Genomic DNA, 27,299 nt, shown 5'->3' on the forward strand with positions numbered 1-27,299 from the left:
AAGTCACCTGCCAGACAGGGTGATGACTGAAAGACATCCGCCTCGATGGTTGCTTTGTAGGGCAGACTGGACGCTTCACAGCCAACTCGCTGCGTTTGTACACTGTGACAGTATCCAGGGATGGGTGGAATGTATTACCCGTATGATGCACCACTCTGCTAAACATTCATCTGCAGTCGTCTGGCCTACTGATTAGGCAGGTGGGGCGGCGAATGCCGCATCGCAATCCGGTCCAGGCGGGTGGCTCTGTGTCGGAAGAAAGGATATTATGGAGACATGGTTTAGCCAAAGGTAGGGGACGATTCCAGAATGAAATTTGCCCTCTGCAGCGGAGTGTGCGCTGAAGTGCAACTTCCTGGCAGATTAGATTGTCGCAGGCTATTACCGTACTTAGAACGAGTTTGCTATTGGACGCAAAAGCAGACGTATGCGGCTCGACTCTACGGTATTATCCAACCACCCTTCTTTAAACGGAGCCTTGCATTCCCCAGTTACCTGAAGTGTGAGTAGCTGCACGTAAAGCCACCCGTCGTTTCCTTGTATAGGAGTCCTCAGCAAAAATATCAGTGTGGTAACGTCTCATTTGGTCGTTCGTCCAGGGTATGAATCTAATCCCTTTACAATTGCAGTTGTAATTCTGACACGTCACAATATTCTGTGATCTACATAAAAGTAGACTCTTACATAGAAGACAGCGTTGTAAAAAGTGGCTGGTGGCTGTTATCTTCCATGTAAATTGCAGCCTATATTTTATACGTAGCCACGAGCTTAGAATGGCAGTTTTTAAAAAAATAGCAGTTTTTAACAAAATAGCATTGTGTGATCTAGGTCCCAAATTTATTGTATGGGTAGGGAGCTATGCTCGAAGCCCCCCCCCCCCCTCCCCCCAAGCAAAGGCCTTTGCAGCAGTTGCGTGCTGACAATAGATAGCAGTAATTAAGTGTGCGGGAGCCAGGCGCGGAACTTCAATAAGGAATATGAAGCAGTGGAGGGAGCTGCAGAGTTCCACCAGCCTGCTGCAGCCAGCGGCGGTGGGGGCTGCCAGAGACGACTTTTAGTTCATCAGCTTCGGCAACGGCAGCGGCTGCATCTACACTTACGGCAACAGCAGTTCAACACTAGCAGCCAGCACGACCGGCGAGTAAAGTACATGCGCTGATAGTGTTATGTGTGAAACTGCAGGGTCATTGTCGGTGATGGAGCCTGCAAAGAATGGGAATCCACCCTGTCTGAGTAGTTCACGTAATTGTAGTGGACCATTTAGTTCTAACTCCGACCGCGATAGTGTCGAAAGGGAACTTACTGAATGGACAGATAGACAAAAATAGAGGGGAGAAGTGAGCTTTCCGACAATATATCATCACACTTAATTCAAATTATGCTGGGGATTGGATACTGAGCTATGTTCAGTAAAAGCGGAGGCAAGTTGTGTAAAAGATGATTTGTGTTCAGTATAAACAGAGTTAAGATTAAAAATTGAGGATGTAGAAACAAACGTAGAAAGTGTCAAAGCTGAGATAGGAAAGATCAAATCAGATATTGAATCGATGATTGGTGTTAACTAGGCCACCCTCCTCAGAAATTGTCCGTGTGTCTGTATAACGCCTAATTTTGTATCAGAGTCGACACTGTGGAAAAATATTTCCGGGAAAATTTGGAAAAGGTACAGGACGAGCTGGGTGGTGATGTTAGGAACTGTGTACTGACGGAAAATGCGCTTGAGGAAGTGACCGCTAAGTCTGTTAATATTTTGTCACGTAGAGTGGCAGTGTGTGAAGAAGAGGTGGTGAAAAATAGACAACAAGTGGAATCAGGTACTAATACCGAAGCTACATAGTGAGATCAGCAGATTAAAGACGCACGGGCGGAATTAAATTCTTTGGCAGCGATTAAGGCTGCCACTGTAATTGTCGTTTCTGAATTAACACATGGAACACGTAAGTGGTTTGTAAATCGTGGAAAATACCATCCAGCTGATTTTGTCACTGCTTATGGCGATGGATTTTTGCGAGGAATATTGGAAGAGCCAAAAATGAAGTTCGTGACATGTAATCTTGGGGGCAACCCACGATAATGAGCTAATTTAATGAGGGTTTCATGTGCTGCCTAGGAAGTGTCTGAAAGTTGTTTCCTGAACAAATTCTTTAGTAAGACGAACGCAGCTTGAGTAGGAGTTCATAAACGGAGCAAGTCTGAAATATGGAAGCTGGTCGATATGGGATTTTTGTGTGTGTGTGTGTGAACTGATTACATGTGGCAAAATGGTGAGAAATAAATAAAAGTTAGCTGACTTATGGTGTCGGACAAATTTCCTGTCAGGAAAGAAATGTTTTCTACTGGAAACTGTAGAGAGTGCTAGAAATGTCGAACTTAATCGAATGTATTTTTGACAAAGCTATAAATCAGTTTTAGCGTTGCTATCCTGTTTGTGAATGTATCGATTCCACTGGGGACGGCGTTCAGTGCCTGAACTACGGTGATTCGGGAAATGGTATGGCCACCCAACTGTCGTCTTGTGACAGCTATTTCCGTTCAACACGGGAGATTGCTGCGTATGGCTGCACGTTTCAGTGCAGTGCGTGGCCTATGGAGTCAGGAGTTTCTGCAGAGGCGGCGGGACTTCAAACGGCCTAAATTTTGACACAAAAACACCGACCGTGCGCTGTGTACAAAACGTGACAGTGAAGTGCTACTATAAAATGGTGAAAAAATTGCTGCCAAATGAGCTCAATAGCGCTAAAAACTTTTACGAGCAAAATTTCTTTCTATTTATATGTTTTGCTTTTATTTCGGCATTTAGTTAATATATCGTGATTTTATAACTTGTGTTAGACTTCCAGTCAATTTATGATTATACATGTCATCTCCTAGGACGTACATGCTGCATCATACACCACCACAAAGATACTTACACTATTCTCACAGCTATTATATTGTTATGTTAGGATCTCAAATTTGGCGCAACTTCATGTGCCATGTTAGCAAGCTAATGTGCCACATTTACGTGTAACGCTATACAGTGATTAAATGTTTTCAGAATGAACTTTAGGACTACGTAACAACTTTTAAATGCTCTATGCAATTTCAACTAAGGATGTCTCAGATATTAATGTACTGTAGCTGTCATTGTTGCCTGGATGTAATTTATTTATCAATTTATTGCGATTTATGTCTTTTTCATTACGCAGATGTTTCTCAGAACGTTGTCTCCTGCACAATAACACAGCAACTGAATGCAGCATGAATACTTCATATCTTGGGATAATCGTGTAGTTAGCTGTGGAATATTTTACTAGTGTTCCAGTAACTTTATTCAAATGTTGATCACAATTACTATTGAAAACAGTCTTAAATTAAGTAGTAATCGCAGGTGTCAGCTGACACCAACACTGAAAAGAGTACAAGAAGCCGCTTCTGTCACGCAGATATAAATACTTCTTTAAACAATATTTAACATTTTGTTGCCTTTTAACATGAGCGCACTGGCGCAAGAATACTACTCATTTATTTGTAAACAAAACTTTTTTTATACTTGCTGTGAATGGTATAAGTGTGCCCGCGTGTTTATATCATTTTTCTTATTTAAATATTGTTGCAATATACTAGTTTAGTGCAGAAAGTGCTCAAGTTGAGTCACATTATGTCTGCAAAACATAAGGATCGTGTATTTTTCGTAGGGCTTCCATTCAGCCAATGAGAATCGAACAGTAGCGAAACACTGCTGGAGTCAACTGGAGACAAACGTATTTTAAGTGATGCACTCAAGGGAGCGATTCTAGACATCTTACGTCGAGCTCTGGAAGAAGGCAGACCTACCTGTGGTAATGTGTGGTATGCTGTTTTGTAGGCGATAGATTTTGGGTCATGTGGCAGTTGTTCGATTTTAAATTCTGAGACATTTTTACGCGAGTTTGTGAAGAAAGTCGACCATTCCGTGGTCTAGTGAGATACTCTGTTGTCTGGGTGATCGATTCTGGGTGGTAAACGGCCCCTACAAGACATTAACTTCTGAGACACTTCAGCTTGGGAAGAAGGCATATCTGCTTTTGGTAACGTGTCTTTCAGGTGACTGATTATGGGCCGTGGACGGCCACTACAATACTTTAATTTCTGAAGGGACTACCGATTGCATTACAGCATTGAGAATAAACAGAGCATCAGTTTCCATTTTATATCTGTTGTGTGTTACTGTGTAAATTACCATTCTGAATTCTGAATTGTTTTTAGATTGCGAATATTATCTTGTACTGCTATAAGGAAATGGATGACTGTTTAATTAGGGGAATCTGTCACTATTCTCGTAACAGCCTCAACGCGACTTTACAGCATTTAGTAAGATTTATGCTGTCTGTATTATAATGCTTATTCTAAATATACTTTCCTGGATGACATTATTCAAAAGAATTGTGTGGCATCTTCTACATTAATAAAAACGCTTCCTTCTAACGTCTGTAATTAATGAATACCTAATCTTTCATTTAGTATTTTTTGGCATTTTATCAATTCGCAGTTGTAGCCAGTGGATGCCCTATATGAGTGTAGGATCGCAGCTACAGGCAGGTATTTGCAGCGAGTTAGTTGCTGGACATAACAGCAGATGTGTGCGGCTCGAGCCCTACATTATAGGGCATTTCTTTTGTAAACAGAGCCGTGCATAGCCCACTGAACCTAAGATACGAGTAACCACAGGCAAAGTCGCAATTGATTTGCTCGTACAGGATGCTGGTTCGAGAAGCTGTTCAGCAAGAATATCAGTGAGAGGTAACGTCGCAGCCAGGAGAGACGTATGTACGCTGCCAAATTGGCTAGTTCGGTGCGCGGATGGAAAAGGCCAGAAAACCGATAAAATTTAGAGAACCGGCATTCCAGGACCACAGTGTCATCGTTGCGAGTCTCCCATAGGGGCAATGAAGGTATCTTGCGAGAGATACGACTGCTTTCAGACAGAAACATACTGTGGTGTTCCCCCCACCCCGTTCGTGAAAAGAAAAGCACATGAAGTGGTCAACACTACACCTACATCTAAGTCCTCACTCTGCCAAGCACTGTGAAGTGCATCGCAGAGGGTACTTACTGTTGTAGCAGCTATTAGGTCCTCTTCCCTTTCCACGCACGCAAGGAGCACGGGAGAATGATAACTTGAACGCCTCTGTGCACACTTAAATAAGTCACGTGCTCGCGATCCCTACTGGAGTGATACGTAGGATGTTGTAGTACGTTCCTTCAAGATGTTTTCTGAAACTTTGTAAATAGGCTGTTCTGCAATGGTTTGTGTCTCTCTTAGAGCGTCGAGCAGTTCATTCCTATTAGCAGCTCCGTGACGCTCTACCATTCCTGCTGGCCCTCGCTGTACACGTTCAATATCCCTCGTTAATCATATCTGGCACAGGTCCCATACACTTGACAAATATATTAGGATGGGTCGCAAGAGTGATTTGTAAGCAACCTCCTGTTGCATTTCATGCTATTCGATCAATAAGCCAAAGTGTGCTACCCGCTGTACGTATGACTGAGCCTCTCTAAGTCGATTTGATAATTTTACAAACTGTTACACCCAGCTGATCAATTCCAACTATAATTAGCTGATGCTGTACTCACAGGATACTTCGTTTTTTCGTATCGTGAAGAGCACAATTTAGCATTTCTGAACATTTACAGTAAGTTGACAATCTTTGTATCAGTTTGAAAACTTATTATGATCTGACTCAATATTTGTGAAGCTTTCTTTAGGCCATAATTCATTATGGACTGAAGAACAAAAGAAACTGGTACACGTTCCTAATATCGTGTAGGGTCCCCGGGAGCACGCAGAAGTGCCAAAACACGACGTGGCCTGCAGGGCTGTCTATAAATCCGTAAGATACGAGGAGCTGGACAAATCTTCTGAACAGCACGTTGCAAGGCATCCCAGATTTTCTCAATAATGTTCATGTCCGGGCAGTTTGGTGGCCAGCGGAAGTGTTTAAACTCAAAAGATCTTCCTGAAGCCACTCTGTAGCAATTCTGGACGTGTGGGGCGTCGCATTGTCGTGCTGAGATTGTCAAAGTCCGTCGGAATGCACAAAGGACATAATGGATGCAGGTGATCAGACAGTTAGCTTACGTATGCGTCACTTGTCAGGGTCCTATCTAAACATATCAGGGGTCCCATATCATCCAACTCCATACGCTCCACACCAATACAGAGCCTCCACCAGCTTGAACAGTCCCCTGCTCACATGCAGGGTCCATGGAATCGTGAGGTTGTCTCCATACCTGTACACGTCCATCCACTTGATACAATTTGAAATGAGACTCGTCCGACCAGGCAACATGTTTCCAGTCATCAACATCCAGCGTCGGTGTTGACAGGCCCAGGTGAGGCATAAAGCTTTTGTGTCGCACAGTCATTGAGTGTACACAAGTGGACCTTCAGCTCCGAAAGCCCATATTGGTGATGTTTCGTTGAGTGGTTCGCACACTGATACTTGTTGATGGCCCAGCATTGAAATCTGCAGCAATCTGCGGAAGGGTTACACTTCTGTCACTTCCATCATCGTCTCTTCAGTTGTCGTTGGCCCCGTTCTTGTAGGATCTTCCTCCAGCTGAAGCCGGATTCCCGATATTCACGGTACACGCATGAAATGATCGTACGGGAAAATGCCCACTTCATCGCTGCCTCTGAGCTGCTGTGTCCTATCGGTCATGCGCCGACTATAACACCACTTTCAAACTCCCTCAATCCCCCTGCAGGTCCGGGGTAAGAATAGGCCCGAGGTATTCCTGCCTGTCATAAGAGGCGACTAAAAGGAGTTTCAACCGTTTCGGCCTTCCATGTGATGGTCCCCCTTGGGGTTTGACCCCCATTTTTCAAAATTCTACAGAAGTACGAGCCTTTTGGGGAAGGACGCCTTACGTGGTGTACCACTGGTCCTCATTGCACTAAGACCTTGGCGCTCAGCATTGTACCGGCGTTGTAACCATACCCACTATTCCTCAAATTGGGCCTAAACGCCTGATGGGTTGTACAAGTTACACCCATAGTGCGTACCTATCTGTACCTACGATCATGATGGACTTTCCATGGCACCAGAAATCCAGCACAGTAGCCAGCCCGTTGTGGTGGGGTCGTCATGTACCCTCTAGGTTGTAGCCCCCTGACAACGCAGGGATCGTACTGCCGATACCTGAGCTGCACCCTCGCCACGTTGGCCAAGGAGTAGATGCCCGTCTCTTTGGGGCATCAGGACTCCCGGCAATGGTCATCCTGCCAGGTGGCCCTTGCTGCGGCTGGGTGGCGCCCGTGGGGAGAGCCTCTGGTCGGAGTGGGTGGTATCGGGGCGGACGTTTCGCAGATGAAACGTCAACATGTAACAGGTCGCTCTGCGGCCGAGTCTTTCAAAAGAAAAGGTACCGTTTCTAGTTCCGGTTCTCCTGCCCTTTCCCCCTTGGCCACTCCATGGGAGGAGGGACAGGCCCGCCGGCTTGGGGCGAAGTAGTTCCCCCGCTATTTGGTCTGTTCTCGAACCGATGGGGGGACGTTCGCCACCTCCAAGCCCATGTTCTTTGTTCAGCACATTGAGGACGTCTTCGGGGAAATTGAGGCTCTCAGCAAGATGCAATCAGGGTCCGTTCTTATAAAGACCACCTCCGCCACACAGTCGGCGGCGCTCCAGGCGTGCGACCGCCTAGGGGACATCCCAGTGTCCATTGTCCCGCATCTCGCACTAAATGGGATGCAGGGGGTTATTTTTCATCGTGACCTCCTGCTACAATCTGATGAGGAGCTCAGGGCCAACCTGGAGCGCCGCGGCGTGCATTTCGTCCGGCGAGTCCAGCGCGGCCCCAAAGACCGTCGCATCGACACCGGGGCCTTTATCCTCGCCTTCGAGGGGGACGTTCTCCCAGAGAAGGTAAAGGTGATGTGCTACCGGTGCGACGTGCGACCTTACGTCCCGCCTCCTATGCGCTGTTTTCGGTGTTTGCGCTTTGGGCACATGTCGTCACAGTGTGAGGCTGAGCCCCTTTGTGGCGATTGTGGACGTCCTCTTCGTGAGGAACATACATCACCCCACCACCTCGGTGCGTTAATTGTCATGGCATTCACTCGCCTAGATCCTCAGACTGCCCCGCATATCAGAATTCGAAGAAGATACAAGAACTCAAAACTTTGGATTGGCTCTCTTATTCTGAGGCCAGGAAGAAGTATGACCGCCTCCATCCCGTGCCGTTGACCATTTCGTTTGCCTCAGTTGTGTCCACTCCTTCCGCAGTATCCTCACCCCTATCCTGTCCCCCCTCCACCTCCTCCCCCTATCCGGGGTCTCTGCCTCCGCCTCCCAAATCCCTCCCTTCCAAATCCTCCTCCTCTGTGACCCCCGCCCCCTCTGCCCCAGGGGCCACCCTTCCTCCTCCTCCTCCCCCCCCTCCCCCGCCGCCTGAGATGCGATCCTCTTCTCAGGCGTCCATCGGGGAAACATTCCGGACCCCAGCTTCTGAGGTCCGACGTTCCAAAACGGACCCCGTGCGTGAGAACCTTCTTCGGGTCCAGCCCACCATCCCTGTGCCTCCTCGGACTTCCAAGAAGGCCTCCAAGAAGAAGTCTCTATCCCCCTCTCCACCCCGGCGCGTTTCGTCTGACGCTCCATCCGTGAGTCGCTGCTCCTGGCCGGCCTCAGTTTCGCCGGGACGCTCTGCTGCCAGGCGCTCAGCTGGCCTCTCGTCGGCAAATGATGCTGCCCCTCCTACACAACCAGGGACAGCGGCTGCAGCTGGCGACGACTCAATGGAACAGGATCCGCCTCCCGCCGGTTGTAGCGTTGTTCCCTCGAAACCTGGCCCTCTGCGGCTGTCGAGGTGACCAGCTCTTCCCCCGTCTCGTTCTCCCAACTTTTTGACTAGCGATGGCCTTGTTACATTGGAACATAAGAGGTATTCGATCTAATTGGGAGGAATTACAACTGCTCCTCCGCTTGCACTGACCGCTCGTCCATGGTCTCCAGGAAACCAAGTTGCGCCCAACTGACCGTATTGCCTTTACCCAGTATACCTCGGAGCGATATGACCTCACCCCTGTGGACGGTATCCCAGCTCATGGTGGGGTCATGTTGCTCGTTCGGGACGATGTCTATTACCATCCCATCCCATTTACCCCCCCTCTCTGAGCAATAGCTGTCCGTATTACTCTTTCTGCTTTTACTTTTTCAGTTTGTACCATCTACAATCCGTCATCTGCTGTTAGTCGGGCTGGCATGATGCACCTGATCGTTCAGCTTCCCCCGCCGTTTTTATTGTTTGGCGACTTCAATGCCCATCATCCCCTTTGGGGCTCTCCTGCATCCTGTCAAAGAGGCTCACTCTTGGCGGATGTCTTCAACCAACTCAATCTTGTCTGCCTCAATACCGGCGCCCCGACTTTCCTCTCGGACTCTACTCATACCTACTCCCACTTGGACCTTTCGATCTGTTCTACCACTCTTGCCCATCGGTTCGAGTGGTATGTCCTATCTGACCGCTATTCAAGCGACCACTTCCCCTGTGTCGTTCGTCTCCTGCACCACACCCCATCCCCACGTCCTTCGAGCTGGAACATACCGAAAGCTGACTGGGGACGTTACTCCTCCCTGGCGACCTTTCTGGACCACGATTTTCTCAGTTGTGACAGTCAGGTCGAATACCTCACGGCTGTTATCATCAATGCTGCCGAACGTTCCATTCCTCGTACTACCTCTTCTTCACGTCGCGTTTCCGTCCCCTGGTGGAACGAGGCTTGTAGAGACGCTATCCGTGCTAGACGACGTGCTTTACGCACCTTTCGCCGCCATCCTACATTGGCGAGTTGTATTGGATACAAACGACTCCGAGCGCAGTGCCGTAGAGTCATCAAAGACAGCAAGAAAGCTTGTTGGGCCTCTTTCACCAGCTCCTTTAACAGTTTTACTCCCTCTTCTGTCGTATGGGGTGGCCTGCGCCGGCTGTCGGGCATTAAGGCCCACTCCTCGGTACCTGGCCTGACCTCAGGTAACGAGGTCCTCATTGATCCTGTGGCTGTCTCCAACGCCTTCGGCTGGTTTTTCGCGGAGGTTCAAGCTCCGCCCATTACCACCCTGCCTTCCTTCCCAGGAAAAGGCAGAAGAGGCTTGGCGACCTTCCATCCACTCGCTGAATCTGGAAACTTATAATGCCCCCTTTACTACGCGGGAACTCGAAGGTGCGCTTGCACTGTCCCAGTCCTCTGCTCCGGGACCAGATGCCATTCACTTTCAGATGCTGGCATACCTTTCTCTGGCGGGCAAAAGCGTCCTTCTTCGTACCTACAATCGCGTCTGGACCGAAGGTCAGGTCCCCATGCGTTGGCGTGACGCCGTCGTTGTTCCTATACCCAAACCCGGGAAGGATAGATACCTTCCTTCTAGTTACCGCCCCATTTCTCTTACAAGCTGTGTCTGTAAGGTGATGGAGCGTATAGTTAATGCTCGGTTAGTTTGGATTCTTGAATCTTGACGGCTATTTACCAATGTCCAATGCGGCTTTCGTCGCCGCCACTCCACTGTTGACCACCTTGTGACCTTGTCGACATTCATCATGAACAACTTTTTGCGAAGGCGCCAAACAGTTGCCGTGTTCTTCGATTTGGAGAACGCTTATGATACCTGTTGGAGAGGAGGTATCCTCCGCACTATGCACAGGTGGGGCCTACGCGGTCGCCTGCCCCTTTTTATTGATTCCTTTTTAACGGATCGAATGTTTAGGGTACGTGTGGGTTCCATATTGTCCAACGTCTACCTCAAGGAGAACAGAGTGCCTCAGGGCTCCGTCTTGAGCGTAGCCCTTTTTGCCATTGCGATCAATCCAATTATGGATTGCATTCCACCTAATGTCTGAGGCTCTCTCTCTGTCGATGACTTTGCAATCTATTGCAGTGCCCAGAGAACATGCCTCCTGGAGCGCTGCCTTCAGCGTTGTCTAGACAGCCTATACTCATGGAGCGTGGCAAATGGCTTCTGGTTCTCTGAAGAGAAGATGGTTTGTATCAACTTTTGGCGATATTAAGCGTTTCTTCCGCCATCCTTACATCTCGGTCCCGTTGTTCTCCCATTCGTGGAAACAACTAAGTTTCTAGGGCTCACACTGGACAGGAAACTTTTTTGGTCTCCACACATCTCTTATTTGGCTTCCCGTTGTACACGTTCCCTTAATGTCCTCAGAGTTCTTAGTGGTTCACCTTGGGGAGCGGATCTCACTGTCCTGCTTTGCTTGTATTGGTCCATAGTGCGATCGAAGCTGGATTATGGGAGTTTCGTCTACTTGTCTGCTCGGCCATCCCTCTTACGCCGTCTCAACTCCATCCACCATCGGGGGTTACGTCTTGCGACCGGATTCTTCTACACTAGTCCTGTCAAGAGTCTTTATGCTGAAGGTGCCGAATTACCATTGACCTACCGGTGCAACGTACTGCTGTGTCGGTATGCCTGCCAGCCGTTGTCTATGCCCGACCACCCCTCTTACCAGTCCTTCTTCGCCGATTCTCTCGACCGTCAGTATGGGTTGTATGTGTCTGCCCTGCTGCCCCCCTGAGTCCGCTTCCGTCGCCTGCTTCGACAATTGGATTGTGCCCTCCTTACCACCTTCAGAGAGGGTGAGAGCCCGACACCACCTTGGCTCCAGTTCATATTTATCTCGACCTCAGCTCACTCCCGAAGGAGGGTACACCGGCTGCAGTGTATTGCTCATGGTTTGTCAAACTTCGTGCTTGACTTGCCGGTCACACCTTTATTTACACCGATGGCTCCAAAACTGACGATGGTGTCGGCTTTGCCTTTGTCGTCGGGGCCGCCCCCTTTAAATACCGGCTCCTTGACCAAAGTTCGAGCTTTACGGCCGAGCTTTTTGCTCTCCATCAGGCCGTTCAGTATGCCCGCTGCCACCGCCATTCATCGTATGTACTCTGCTCTGACTCACTCAGTGCTCTTCAGAGCCTTGGAGCTCCCTATCCCGTCCATCCCTTGATTCAACGGATACAGCAGTCCCTCCATTCTTTCGCTGATAATGGTTCTCCTGTCAGCTTTCTGTGGGTTCCCAGACATGTAGGAGTGCCTGGGAATGAGGCTGCGGATGCTGCAGCCAAGGCTGCAGTCCTCCTGCCTTGGCCAGCCTCCCATTGTGTCCCGTCATCTGACGTTCGTGGGGATGTTTGTAAGAGGGTGTGTCGTTGTGGTGGGATGCTTGGTCATCCCTCCAAGGAAACAAGCTCCGGGCAGTAAAACCGCTCCCAACTGCTTGGACAACCTCCTCCCGACCATCTCGGCGAGAGGAGGTCCTTCTGACCAGGTTGCGGATTGGGCATTGCCGGTTTAGCCACCGCTACCTGCTCTCCGGTGACCCAGCCCCGCAGTGCCCTTGTGGTCAGGCATTAACAGTGCGCCATGTTTTATTGTCGTGTCCCCGCTTTAGTCAGTCTCATGTTGTCCTGTCCCTGCCATCTACTTTACCGGCTATTTTAGCTGATGACGCTCGAGCAGCTGCTCGTGTTCTGCGTTTAATAACTTTCTTCGGCTTGTCCAAAGACATCTAACCTTTTTACTTATTTTATCTGCATCTTTGTCAGGTCTTTCTGGTGTCCCCCACTCCTCTTGAGTTTTACTAGACTCCATGTGCTCTAACAACAGTGACTGGGCGCTAATGACCTCAGTAATTGAGCGCCCTTAAACCCCACAAAAAAAAAAAAAAAAAAACCCTCCCTCAAATCTTGATAACCTGCCATTGTAGCAGCAGTAACTGATCTAACAACTGCGCTAGACACTTGTTGTCTTACATAAGCATTTCCGACCACAGCGTTGTATTTTTCCTGTTTACATATCTCTGTATTTGAAGAGACATGCCTACACCAGTTTCTTTTGCGCTTCAGTGTAGAGAACTACATCGTCTGCAAGTGTATGAAGTTACTGTTAATATTGTCCTTAATGTCATTGATATGCAACTTGGACCATCTTCAACTGTAAATGTACCGACGCATTTCCGTAGAAAACGTGTTGCGTCCTTCCTACCAAGAAATGCTCAATCCAGTCACAAAATTCACTTGACATCCGATACGACTGTACTTTCAATAATAATTTTTGCGTCAAATGCTTTTCGGAAGTAAAGTAATACTCCATCTTCGTGACTGCCTCAATACGTGACTTTCAGGATGTCATGTCAGAAAAGAGCAAGTTGGATTTTTTTTTGTTCAGTGGTGGTATATTACTATTAAAATTAGAGGCAGCTCAGCTCCAAATTCTGCATAGAGTCCGACAGGGATGCCATTCCTTAGACAAAGAATTTTCAGCTGTTTGTCAACGCCACCAACACTAATAGCGATACGTCTCATCTTTGCAGTCGTGCGTAGAGTGAAGATGAAATGGGCTTGATACATTTGGAAATGGAGTCCAGTAGTTGAGCTTTTTGTTTGCTACCGTCAGTTTCATTGCTTGTGTCATTCGTGAGTGAACAGAGAGTAATTTGGTGACACTGGCAGCCTTAACGTGTGATCAGAATTTCTTAGCATTTTTTGAGAGATTTTTCGATAATATTCTGCTGAGCGCATTACCCTCTCGACAGCCTTTCATGCATCACTTGTCTGTCTACAGCCCCTCGCTTGGCTTTGCAGTTATTGCTATGCAGCAGCTGCTGTTAGCGTAGAAGTCTGTATACAGTGACTGTGTACCACAGAGGGTCCCTCCCGCCATGAACTGTTTCTGTCAGGAACCCGTGTGTCGAGAGCACAGTGCCGGCCGTGAGCCACAGCTGCGGCCCTCTGCTTTCACGCCCCCTGCTCGCTGAGACGATGCTGTGTTTTCACTGCTCTGGGTGCTCACAGTGAAAGTCGTCACTCTCACAGGCTTCCGCCTGAGCTCAGTGAATCTTCAAAGTTTTCAGGAAGGAATGCACAGACACCTACCCACTGCACCCACCCACCTATCTACCCCAGCTGTGAGCAGTACTGTCACCTGTCTCGTTGGTGGCAATGACACTTTGAGCACAGAGAGTTTAATTACAGTCACCCTATGTCTCGGACATTGTACGATGGACATTCAGACTGTTTGCCACATGATTTGCGTATTTACTAGCGTTAGTGTTGTGACTTGACGCGGCGCTGGTGCATCGTATTAGTATAGCCGAGGATGATATAGGACTTGTGATGGAGTGGATGTTATAAGTCTTCTTACTGCATAAAAACATCACTCACATTCCAGTAACTGGGTTTATACCATTTTGGTGTATTTTAGCATGAAAGATTCAACTTACACTAATGGGCACTCCAGGGAACTACGTAATGTGCCTTGGCATACAGTATTGGAAGACTTGTGTACTGCCTTTTAGTGTGTCTTGGCAGAAGTTGGAACAGCTCATTCATCCTTCATTCTATGTGTGATGTCATAGTACATTTGATTAGTTGAGGTTTACAAATGTCCTTTCATGCAGTGAAAGGACGGAATCTTGGTCCTTGACTTACACTAGGTATGAATCTTTCACATACTGTACAGCTCTCTACTTCGTATTTGATACAGAACCTAATGTTGTTCAAGTGTGGCTTTGTGTGTGGGCTGACAGTTTGATCTGTGCGTGACATCTCGTGCAAACATGGTGCATATTTGTAAGGACTGCCTTTAACGGAATATGTTTTCTTTTACAAAATGTTTATTTGCAGGTCCACAGCCCTCAAATAACATGATCAAACTTGTTAAACGTAGATAAAGAACCAGTTGGTCAAGAAGGTGTAACTACAGTTGGGAATTTGTTAATAACCTTGTAAATACATGATTGTCATTACTTTTTGAATTTAATTTATTCATAGAAGACTTACTTTAACATAATTTAGAAACAGACATAGGAAGTTTTGGAAAGTTATATTTACTTTCTGTTAGGTAACCAGTGTATACAGGCAGTTACTCTGTTTTGCCTTGGTTAAATTGTCATCTGCTCACATTTATACAGCTATCACAGTAGCAGTATGTTTTCCTACAAAATGTCTCCCTCAGTTGAAACACACTAATTCCAATATCTCTCAGCTTTGCCATTATGTAGAAAAGCATCATACAGGAAAAAAAATCTGCATTTGTAACAGAATGTAGGAGTGGCATTCAATAATCAATGCAGCATATTTCTTTTCTCAACCAATGTCAGTTCGAAAAAATGTCCATGAAACACTTTGGAAGATGATGAAACTATAGGGGCTGAAGTAGAAATATTCCACCAAGTCACAATAAGTGGCAGCAGTGTATGTGCCTTCAAAATGGCGTTTGTAACAGAGGTGCATTCTAGGCAGGGACCTGTTGAGTTTTTGGTGCAAAACCAGACCACTGCAGATGTTAATAGAATATCTACAGAGACCTAGCAGTGGATTAAAGAAGCATGCCAGATGAACACATTTCTGACCTCTGCAATGTTGGAACATGGAGGTCCATGATTATGACAGATGAAACACCTAGCTGCTCAGCTGGCTGTGTCTGTTGTTAGTGCAGACGCACTCGTCCACCAGTTGGCGTACTCAAAGCCATGCGCCGCTGTGTTTCTTGCCGCCTAACAGAAGACCGTAAAGAGCAATGAAGGAACATCTGTGTCAAACTGTCTGCATGTTACGATGCCAACAGTGATAATTTTTTGTCGTACATTGTCAGATGATGAAACGTGGGTTCATCACTTCGAACCATAAAGAAAATGACAATCCGTGGAGTGGCATCATAACACCACATACAAAGAAAAGTTCGAAGCTGCATCCTCAACCAGTAAAGTCATATTGGCAGTCTTCTGGGACTTTGAAGATGGTACTGTTTTTGATAACCACTTTCATGGTGCAACTGTCAACTCTGAAGTGTATTGTGCTGCCATCTGGAAATTGAAGAAACAACTTCAGCATGCTCATTGTCACAAAAATGGAATGAACTTTTCTTCTCCATGACCTCGCACGAGCTCTCCCAAGTCTGCGCAACCAAGAGGAGCATACAAAACTTCATTGGGTCAAACAGATGGAAGCCAGAAGGTGCAAGTTCCAGGATGTTGGGTGGATGAGGAAGAACGGTCCAGTGAAGGACACACTCTGCAGGAAGCGGTGCATGGATGACAGGGAGTTTATTGATGCAACAAGGAGTTAGTGTCATGTCGACTTGTAGAATGGTATCATGCGAGCATACAAGCCCTCCCAGTAAGGTGGCGTAAGGCCATTACATTGAACAGAAGTTATGTTGAAAAGTATGGTTTTGTAACAAAAATCATAGGGAATATTATGGTGTATTGGAATACTAAATAAAACCAACCTGCTTTCAGAAAAATTGTCACATTACTTACTGAATGCCTCTCATAAATTTAAGTCAACACTTTACTAAATTGGAACATTCAGTTGTGTAATGTCGAATATATTATTTTGTGTATTACAAATAGATCAAACAACCTGCATAATTACTTCAAGTGTAATAGACGTAATGAAATTTCTTTTGACACTTAGTATTTAATGTTAGCTGAGGTTTAACCTGTAGGGACTGCAGAGACTTGTCAGAAGTTGTATTCCACCAATGTGTCCGTTTTGTAAAAATTACTGTTCAAATCATTCGGTAAATGTAACAGCACTTTATGCAGTGATATGTGCTGTTAGATATTCCTTCCAAGTAACTGGTACCTTGCAGATATTCAATTTTGTAATGTTGCACTGTGATATACGTGCCCATTGTTGAATTGTATCATGATCAAAGAATGTACTTGCAGTGTTAGAGAACATAGTATTGTGTCAACACGTTGGCTCAGCATAAACATGCGAATCTCGTGGTATTAAATTTCATATGATTTTTTCTTCTGCCTAGGTCAAATAGTGACACACACATGACAGTGTTTGCCCATATTTAAAAGCAGTGTTCTAGAAATGTTCACCATTGCTACTACTTACTTGTGTCAGATGTACTGTGTATTCTTTTCTGCCGGTCTCTCTTGACCAACTATTCATTTTTTCGATCCCGACGATATTAGGTTGTGAGGCTGGAGGGTGTCTTACATTTCCTGTATTTAATCTTCTCTCTGATAGGGAGGAGGAACTCATTGTCCATTGAAGAACAAGAACAAGAGGAGGGGGTAGTAGTGACACAAAGTGGTATCTCCACAATGTATCTGGAGACTCTATGAGCAGTGCTTGTATCTGAACAGAGTGGCAACTGTTTTGTGGATGAACATTAAATTTCTGTAAAGTTGTGCAGGAGGCTGGACATTCCTGACAGATGTAAAAGTAATTTGGAGGTGCCACATGTTTGGAGAAGATTGAAGTACCTCCTCCCACATTAGTATCTTCTTAGTGAACAGTCTTCCAGATGCTACTGTCTTCAGAGTTGGGTCTTTCATCACAGATCACATGGATGTCTGCCCTGATTCTATCATTTGTATTTTGGTGTCTGCTACTGCCAGAAAGATCATTGTCATTGTGGATGAATGTTCTGCAAGTCCGCTAACAGGAAGATGACATGAGTTCTAGCCAGCTTTGCCGGATGCCTGAAGTACCTTTACCTGCAGCCTGTCATTTGGGAAGGCACAAAACTGTCTTACGTCACAAGCCCTCCTTGTGGAGCAACACACTTCATCCAGCCATGTACGTTCCTCACAATCCCAAAAATGTGCATCAGCATTATGAAAGCCAGGGAACAAATGTTTGAAGGGTAGTTCATGAGTTTCATTGACTGCAAGTTGCAGATTCTCCATCACACATTGACATTGTAGCTACACTCAGCACATCGTGGTATCAGATTAGTATTGGGCTGAATGCTGTATTAAGTAGTAGTGGATATCACTTTTGTCTGGTGTGCAAGTAGTCAGAAGAAATAAAGTGCGAGATGCCAGCCTTAGCCCAGCACCTCAACATGGAATTCCCTTCCCAATGTTTTAAGAGACATCCAGTGAGCCTGGTCCAGTTAGTTCTGTGTACATGTTGCATGAAATGACTCTGGGTTTAATTTCACTTTAGATGTACTTTGCATGGTATTTAAATTTGTTCCTTTTCTGCTGCCTAATTTTTTTCTCCTCATGAACTGCCATGTTTAACCAAAGAATACTATTTATGTAAGTAGTTGTGATTTGAGCATCATTTCTTGCTTCTGTTGTGCAACACTATTGCTTCAGAGAAACTGTGGATTTCCAACTGATGCAGGAGGTGCAATGTATTTTAAATCGATATGAAAACAATGTAGGAACCATCTGAAGTAATGTAACTTGTTTGAATGTAGTGTGCCAGTTGAGGTAAATGATGTGGATAAGTGATGCAGTTATTTGTTATATTACAGCTGCCAGTTAACAATGATTATTTTACCAGTAACAGACAGGTAGCATACTGTGGCTTCAGAACGAAATGTTTTAAAAAAGAACAATAAAGTCTCTATTTTTACAATGTACTTAATTGGTCACAAACACCACACCATTTATGCTCTTGGCTTGTTTTCAGCGGTGCTACATACATTTAATATAAATTATGCAGTGTGTTGTAAAATTGTCACACCAAGCTTTTAAGTCTTTTATATAAATGTACTGTTAGCTTGGTGTGGTAATTTTGCAACAAAATATATCCAAGCAAGCTGAGATGCAATTTTAAATAAGGTTTTAATATATATTAATTATGATAGTTCCTATGGTGTTCCCCATCATCATTTTTTTTGGTTTCAAACTTTGCATTACTCTATGATAAAGTGCTAGTTAAATTATGTCACGTCTTTAATTCAGCAATTTGCATAATATGATTATAAAGAAGCATTACCATAGCATCCTGCAGTCATATTATGGTGGAATCTAGGCACATATTCATGGAATCACTGTGAAGCCTTGGTTTCCACTCAATTTTTTTAAATCACTAAAATAGTTTTGGAATACAAAACTTACCTACTCAATTACTCTTTTTGTTCATAGCACTGCACTTACGTTATTCACTTTAAGATGAATGACTAGCCACTCACAAATATGAGATACTTGTAGTAGTAGATTCACAAATCATTCCAGAGTTCATTGAAGTGAACTGAGAGTCTCAGAAATTTTTGAAGAAAAGCCCATTTGGCAGTTTTTTCTGGTCATTAAGGATTTCTTATTGTTGTTCACTGTTTGAAAAGACTTGAAATAATGTGATTGAAATTTCAGTTTCCTCAACACCACAAGCCAAATGTAAAGTTTACAGGTTTCTCTTGCTGTACACAGGGTATGCCACGATTCCCATTACAAACTTTTAGGGGTTGTAGAAGAAACATTGTACATTTCCAGACATGGGTTCATTAATGAAACCTAGTGGATAAAGTTTTGCTCTAGAACCTCACTGTAATAGGAAATGTGAGACACTCTGCCTTCTTTAGTGACAAGGTATATGGAATATGTTGAGTGTAGACTATTGAACCTCGGTAAGTCTATGTCCTTTATATCGAGTATGCACATCATTCCACTTGTTACAAAGCAACAGATGTTACCAATATTATTACACAGAAAGAAACTGTATATTAATTTTGTGTGAGAATTTGTTTATTGTTATGATGCCAACCAGTCCCTTTTATTCTTTAGAAGCTTGCTGTTTGCAGTAAAGCTTATTTTGATGCCAATGTAGTGAGATAATTTTTGTAAAGGCTTTGTAAATAAGTGAAACTTTGTTTTGTGAGTAGGTTGTTACCTGGGGGTGAAAAGAAAACTGCTTGCTCTTAAGAAGCTTTGCCTTAGTCTTACTTCATGTATGTAAATACGCAATAATGAGGTGGATGCTCGGGTCAGTTACACCAAACACCACCTTATAATTGGGAGTTCATTTATTCAACTCTTTACACAAGTAAGGCTTACAAAGAACTGGATGGCGGAACTGCACAAAGATAATGTTTAGCTTAGTTCAAAGACGATACTCAGATCGATACTGGTGTTGACCTCATCAGATTGGCACCACATAGCCCATTCCCCCCTCCCCCCCCCCCCCCCCCCCCCCAGTACGGAGTACTCTTGTGTGGCCAGGGGGGGGGGGTGACTATGACGTCGACAGCGGTGGTCTGCGGGAGTCAGACGACGCTCAGATCGACAGAGCATCGTTGGGGAGCTGTGTGGGTAGATGACGTGAAGGAAGGTCCGGCCACCTAATCTGGAAGTTATTGAAGTGTGCTGGGCATCATACTGGGTGTGCTGGTCGTGCGGTTTGCGGGAGGAACGGAGCGGTGACGATGATGTCTCCGGAGGGCTTGGCAAACACACAAAGCATGTCTAGGTCGATGTTGGGATAGAAGGAACACATTTCACCAGGTGGCAGGGAATGGGAGAGGTTGTGTCATTAGAACCAGATGAAGGGAAACACACGACGAACAGTGTGTCATCTCGTAGTATTATAGAGATGTCATGGATTATGTCCGGGGGGACAGGCACAAACATCTCAAGTGAAAGCACGTTCAAGAGGTGGGGAAAAGGGGGGGGGGGGGTGAGAAACCTTGACAGGGCGAGGCAGGAGACAGGGGAGAGGTCGAAGAGACGGGAGAAGGGCCCCGCAGCGATGGCATGATAGTAGGTAAGCTCGACATGGGGAGCATGTGATCACTCGACGGAGTAAGTGAGACTGGATTAGAGGGCGAGGTTGGAGAAGAGCTCGACAATTGGAGCTGGAAGTCACTTGACCGAGTGTGTAAGTCCGATGTGGAGGGAGTGGTCGGAGCGTTGTGAGCCATGACAGTGAGAGGCGTGGTCGTGGCCTGAAGGGGGGTAGAATAGAACGTGGTCGGACCTGCGAAGGAACTGGTAAAGTCGGCAATGAGGTATGTGTACATAATTGTTCTTGAGTTTAGTCACGGTAGCCTCCCCACGTGCACCAGGACTCGTCTTTCTTGGGTGTCATATGAATTGGCATAGACCAGCTACTGGCAGAGGGTTCAATGACGCCATAGCTTAGAAGTTCAGAAATCTGCTTTTTAAGGTCGGAGAGCCGCTTGGGACAAAGTCGACGTGGCTTATTGGAGACAGGGGGGCCTGGCGTGAGGCGAAGCTTGTGAACCGTGCCATTGGTGACGACGGAAATGTTGCCGGCGGCACGGGAGGGGGTTTGTTGACAATGTGTGGCAGGCAGGGCAGGTGAGGTGAGGTCATGGTGTTCAGAGCCACTCGGCAGATCCAACGGGAGCCGAGGTTGCGAAGTGTCCCAGGAGTCAACGCAACAAAATGGCAGCCAGCCCGAAGCAGTGCCCGCATCTCGTGGTCGTGCGGTAGCGTCCTCGCTTCCCACGCCAGGGTTCCCGGGTTCGATTCCCGGCGGGGTCAGGGATTTTCTCTGCCTCGTGATGGCTGGGTGTTGTGTGCTGTCCTTAGGTTAGTTAGGTTTAAGTAGTTCTAAGTTCTAGGGGACTGATGACCATAGATGTTAAGTCCCATAGTGCTCAGAGCCATTTGAACCGAAGCAGTGGCACCGTGGTCGGGAGAGCTTGGTAGAGCTCCTGAAGTGTTAGTGAGTCCATTGTCCGAGGGCGCAGCCTGTGGCAGCACAGTCGTGGGCGAAACCCTTGGCGCAAGTGCACTGTTTGTGTTGTCAGTTGCAGTCACACGGCAGCCTGCAGGAGCCGAAGTTGCATTGTTTGAGGTGTTATATGCGAGGGGTGGGATAGGAGCCATCAGTTCGGGAACACGTGACACTTGTCGCGCATGCACACTTGTGTCCAGCCGAGTGTCAAATGCTGCCGTGTTAGGAGGGTGTGGCCCTGCGGAACTGTTGTACACATTATGGCAGTCTTGATAGCACAGTTGCGAGGGGTAGTGGGAGGTAAACACATGGAAGCTCGATTGTTGGGATTGCAAACAGATTTGGCGCACTTACTGACCTTGCTTTGTCCTTGCTGTAGTGTCTGTAATTCCTTTGCTGCATCAGAGAGTTGGAGCTGTGTTTTGTGGAGCCCGTGGGAGAGCTCAAAGTTTGCCATGCATAGGCGAGCGATGTGTTTGTGCTCGACAAGGCACTTATGCGTGGTTGCTTGTAACGTCGTTGACAGAGATGAGCATGTATGGATGAGATGAGCGTGGACTGAAGTGTCACGGGGTGGGTTGCTCGATGGAGCACAGAGGAAGTGAGTCTTGGATGGGTGGTGAAACACAATGTTTCACACTAGGTCCAGTGAAAGTTTGTGGTGTCGCAAGAAGTCAATGCCTAGTATTTGTTCGTCAATTTCACACACTACAAAAACCCACTCGTGTTTGCAGTTTGCGGAGAGTGAGACAACATCTGAGGTTGAACCCGAGCATTGTAGTGTAGTTGAATTCACAGCTTGCAGTGAAGTATGATGAGGGCAGATGTTCGACGATGCTAAGGACGTGGGCAGCAGTGAAACATCGGCGCCTGTGTCCACTAGATAAAGGTACCCCGATGAAATGTCTTTAATGTAAAGTCGTCCACAATTATCCGGTTGTTCCCAGACAGAATGGAGCACTGGGGGGCGCCTGTCATATTGTGCACAGGAGGCAGCACCCGGACCTACCTGTGATTGGCGTTTGGGAAGCAGCAGGGTGGTCTGCAGTTCTGTGCCGCCGCACCAAACCATGTGTGGAGGTAACAGTATGGGTAGTGGGGTCGCATTTCCTGTGGAAAGTTTGTTGCCAGAGGCAGCGGTTGAGGTTCAGTGGCCACAACCGGTTCAGTTGCAGGAGGGGGCGTGACAGAGGGCGGAGCCGGTGACGTCTCAGCTGCCTGTTTACTGCATCCCGGAGCGAGCAGAACAGTCGGTACATTGGGGCCCTGGCCGCGGGATGGGGAACCTGAACCTGAACCTGAGACTTGCCAGGTAGGCAGTGTCTGGCGAAATAGAGCAGTGATGCATCATGTAGTTTGTCAGAAATTGTCATTCGTTGCTTGACAGGTTTGGGAGACCTCTGAGCCAGAGCAAACTGGATGTGAGGAGGTAGTTTATCTGACCAGATGGCGAGGAGAGCTGTGTGAGAGAGTAGATCATTGCTGACCAGGGCCCGTAGCCATCTCCAGAGTTGTGAAGGTTTTTCATTGCCTAGTTGCTCGATGTGGAGCACTTGCTGTATTGCTGTCTCAGTTGAGCATGCAAGGTGACATAGAACTGTCTGTCTGGCTAGAGTGTACTGGGTAGTTGAGTCCGGGGCGTCGATCAGGTCAGCAATCAAGTCCTGCTGGTCATGCAGGTGGGTGATAAGGCACAGAAATCTGGTTGATTCGTCAAGTTTGAAATGGTCGAACACTTTGTCCATAAATTTGAACCAGGTTGTAGCCCTGTCGGGATGGAACAGCGGCATCGTCGGTAAGCGTTGTAGAACATTTGGAAGAACAGGTTGAGGTGAATTCATCGGGGCACTGCCTGAAACGAGCTGCTGTTGCTGCAGCATTCCAGGAGAGTGGTTCTTCAGGGTATGTTGCGATGATGGCTGGTTGGGTGGCAGCATGGAGGTGACGCGTTGTGGTTGAGCATGATCCGTCGCAACGCAGAAGGCCGACACGGCGGTTGTGGAAGTTCGAAACATTGCGGGTGTGTTCGGATTGATGTGTCGTGGAAGACTGACGTAGATGAAGCACCGAGATGTGCCGAGAACGGTACCAGAAGCTCGACTGGAGCTGGCGCAGAGACGACAGGTGAGAAAAAGTTCAAAGTTGGAAAACGCATACCAGTCCGCGGAAAACCCGACGTACGATCAGAGTCGGAGCCACCTGTGTTGCAGGGATGCTGCGGAGGTGTGGGCTGTCCAGAAGCACAGTGAGGAAAATGAAGTCGAATGTTGGGTGGAATATGTGAGTGTTCACTGTTCGTAGTCACTCCACTCAAAACGGTGTGCGGATAAGGTGAATGTCATGGCACAAAACACTGAGGCATAGCAGTAGGACGGAGATGGAGGTCAGGCACAGATAACAAGCCATTGTTGCTGTTGCAGGCCAAGGTATTGAAGCAGGAAGACATGTGCTGATGCTGAACCGAGGCAGGTGGCGGGCGTGGTCGGACGCTGAGGAGGTTGACTTGTGAACAAAGCAGTTCCAGCCATGTGGCAGGTATCCACGTGGTACTGCACGGATTGCGGCGTGGCAAATCACTGTCCTGGTGGTAGTAGGTTGTCCAACAAAGCATTTGAAGGAATCGGCATTGGTCCCGCACAGCACAGAGATCCATAAGAGGTAACTGCACAATCGATGAGGGAGGGCACATGTGGCAGAACAAAGGTGTTTGATAGCCAGAGTCATGCGCACCCCTAACCTCACTTATTGTTGCAGGCTCAAAAACGTCCAGCGAAATTGGCATAATCGCCGAGTGAGAGGCATTGTGCTCCAGTCCTGGCAGGTGTACATCACCCGCAACACAATGAATGTCGATCACAAAATCTGGCGTTAGGCGTAAGCCATTGTTCGAATGTTGTGTTGATGTAATACATGCAAAAATAACAGATGCAGAGGACACGGACACAGTAAAACGGCAAAACCGGAAGATGTTACAACTCGGGGTCACCAGTGAGGTGGATGCTCGAGTCAGTTACACCAAACAACACCTTATAATCAGGAGTTCATTTATTCACCTCTTTAAACAAGTAAGGCTTACAAAGAACTGGATGGCAGAACTGCATAAAGATAATGTTTTGCTTAGTTCAAAGATGATACTCAGATCGATACTGGTGTTGACCTCATCGCAATAATAAAAATATGTTGTTATTCTGGGATAACCATACTATTGTCTGTTTAGAAATTTTTGTAGAAATATTACCCCAGTCTGGAGTTTTTGATCATGTTTCCCTTATCAATTCAATATTGCAGTGATGAAGAATGTGAGTGAAACACATTAGGCAATAGTACAACAGTTTGTTCATAAATATTTTCAGAGTGCTTGTGCCATTAGTAAGAAAACATATATGTTACCCTTATTCTGTTGCAACAGAAATATTTTGTTGTTCACAGGTTACTATACTGGATGTACATATGATTATCATAATGGCATTGATATTGTGAATACTGAGACAATATTGCAGTGATATTTCCATGTTCTTGTCGTTCAGTACCATATCATCAAGATCTCATAACGGTACCAGTAAATTGCTGATATTTTACAGCTTCCAACTCAGGCGCATAAAACAGAATCAAAATTCTGATGGCTTTGCAAATGAGCTAATGTGATAGATATTTCATGCAAAGCATAATTTCAAACTTTTGCTTAACATTTTGTTCCTTACATGCTTGAAGTTCAACAAAAGTCTGATCACACATACAAATATCAAGTATCTCAGGATGAGTGCACTTAGAGTTATGCTGCTTCGACAAGCACACTGTTTCCCACTTTAATATTTGCCAATATCTACTCATTAAGAGGTATAATCTCGTGTTAAAAGTTTGGTATGTCTTAATGTGTTCAAGTCAGTTAATAATAATTGGAAATATTTTTGTAATTTGTAGAAGGCATTAATTAGACAGTTTGCAACTGGTACTGGGTTTCAGTAATGATGTCATTCATTGTTATGTAAGTGACTTTTGTGCCTCAATTGATAGTTTTGTTGTACTCTCTGTTTGAAAGAGACTCTTTTAAACATAATAAGCCTTCAGTTATTAATATCAGTGCGTCTTAATCAGTCTCTCATGCCTGTATTTATTACACTAGATATTGGCTACAGATTTTTCTCCATCAGATGCATGTATTCATGCATGTCCTCTCTGCACGTTTCTTACTTAATGTGTCAGAATTTTTGGTACATGAATATTGATTAGTGTAGGCCTTGTTTGTGAACATGGTTATTGGGTGATCAGAAATCAATAACTCAATCCATTAATTTACAGCTAATGATGTAAGCAGTTCCTGGGTGTGAATGTTCTTTATTCTCCTATCTCATGCCTTTACTTCAACATAACTTTCATTCTTCTTCAGATAATGCTCACTGCAATACAGGAGACCAAGTATACGAAGTGTGTGTAAACTGTTGTCATTTGAATATCAACTTTTGTTAGTGTCTACAGGAATCTGAGCATGTTAGTGTGGACTCCCGCAAATACTGTCAAAAGTGTGGGATTTTTATTTCCATAAGTGGTTCCTCCCTGATTTAGTTGTAACTGTAAACCAGGTATACTCTGACCACTGAAGCACAAAAAGCTTTACATCTCTCTGCTGGCCCTTAGTTGCATCTTTTGTGAATACTCTTTGGTGGAAAAGTTCCATCAATATATGCTAGATGTCGCACATGTAGTGCCGATTTTCTTACACAGCAGTTGCCGAACCTATTGAGACCTGAAGTCATTTATGAAAAAATGTGTTTAAAGCTAGTTGTGAAAAATCCACCATCATCACATAACAATAAATCCATTGTTATATATATATACACACATACATCGACCAGTATATTACTTTTTCTGAGGTCATGTGCGTGACATCTCTTTTTCGGGTTTACTTTGACCGCCAGTCAATGTTACCCCAGGATTACAAATACACTCTTGTCATTGTGTTCTTATGCATCTATTGTTCTCCCATACAGGTACAATATGCCGAGAAGTCACAGAAAGATGCCTGGTGCAAGACAGTATAACACTTACAGTGAAGAAGACACACAGACTCCAGTAGATGAAATTAAAAGTAGCACAATTTCAATGAATACATCAACAAAGAAATACAGTACTGCAAAAGGAAAACTATATAATAAGGTGCATTCAAAACATGAACATAAATGTGCAAGACCAGTATGTTTACAAATGAAGAAGAAAAAACATTTGTTCATTATGCTTTGACAGTTAGTGAATGGGGTTTTCCTTTTGATATGAAAGACTAGCAATATTTGGGAAAGCTATATTTAGATACAAGAGGAAAATAAATCTCTCAATTTGGTCCAACAAATCTACATCTACATCCATACTCCACAAGCCACCTGACGGTGTGTGGCGGATGGTACCTTGAGTACCTCTATCGGTTCTCCCTTCTATTCCAGTCTCGTATTGTTCGTGGAAAGGAGGATTGTCGGTATGCCTCTGTGTGGGCTCTAATCTCTCTGATTTTATCATCATGATCTCTTTGTGAGATATGCATAGGAGAGCAGTATACTGCTTGACTCATCAGTGAAGGTACGTTCTTGAAACTTCAACAAAAGCCCGTACCGAGCTATTGAGCGTCTGATGTTGAATGGGCCTGCAGTTTTGTGAAGCGTCATAAGGATCTCTTATCCCATCAGAAATGCCAAAACTTGAAGACCTCAAAGACAGAAATTACTGCAAGTTCACCTCCAGAGTATTTTGATCATCTGAAAGTCTCACTAACCATAAGAAATTCCACCTTGTAGAATCTTCAATTATGATAAGACAAACTTACGTGACAATCCAGGAGTGAAGAAATGTCTTCTTAAGTGTGGCGTTAAGT

This window comes from Schistocerca americana, chromosome 3, assembly GCF_021461395.2.
Source record: "Schistocerca americana isolate TAMUIC-IGC-003095 chromosome 3, iqSchAmer2.1, whole genome shotgun sequence".
NCBI lineage: Eukaryota > Metazoa > Arthropoda > Insecta > Orthoptera > Acrididae > Schistocerca > Schistocerca americana.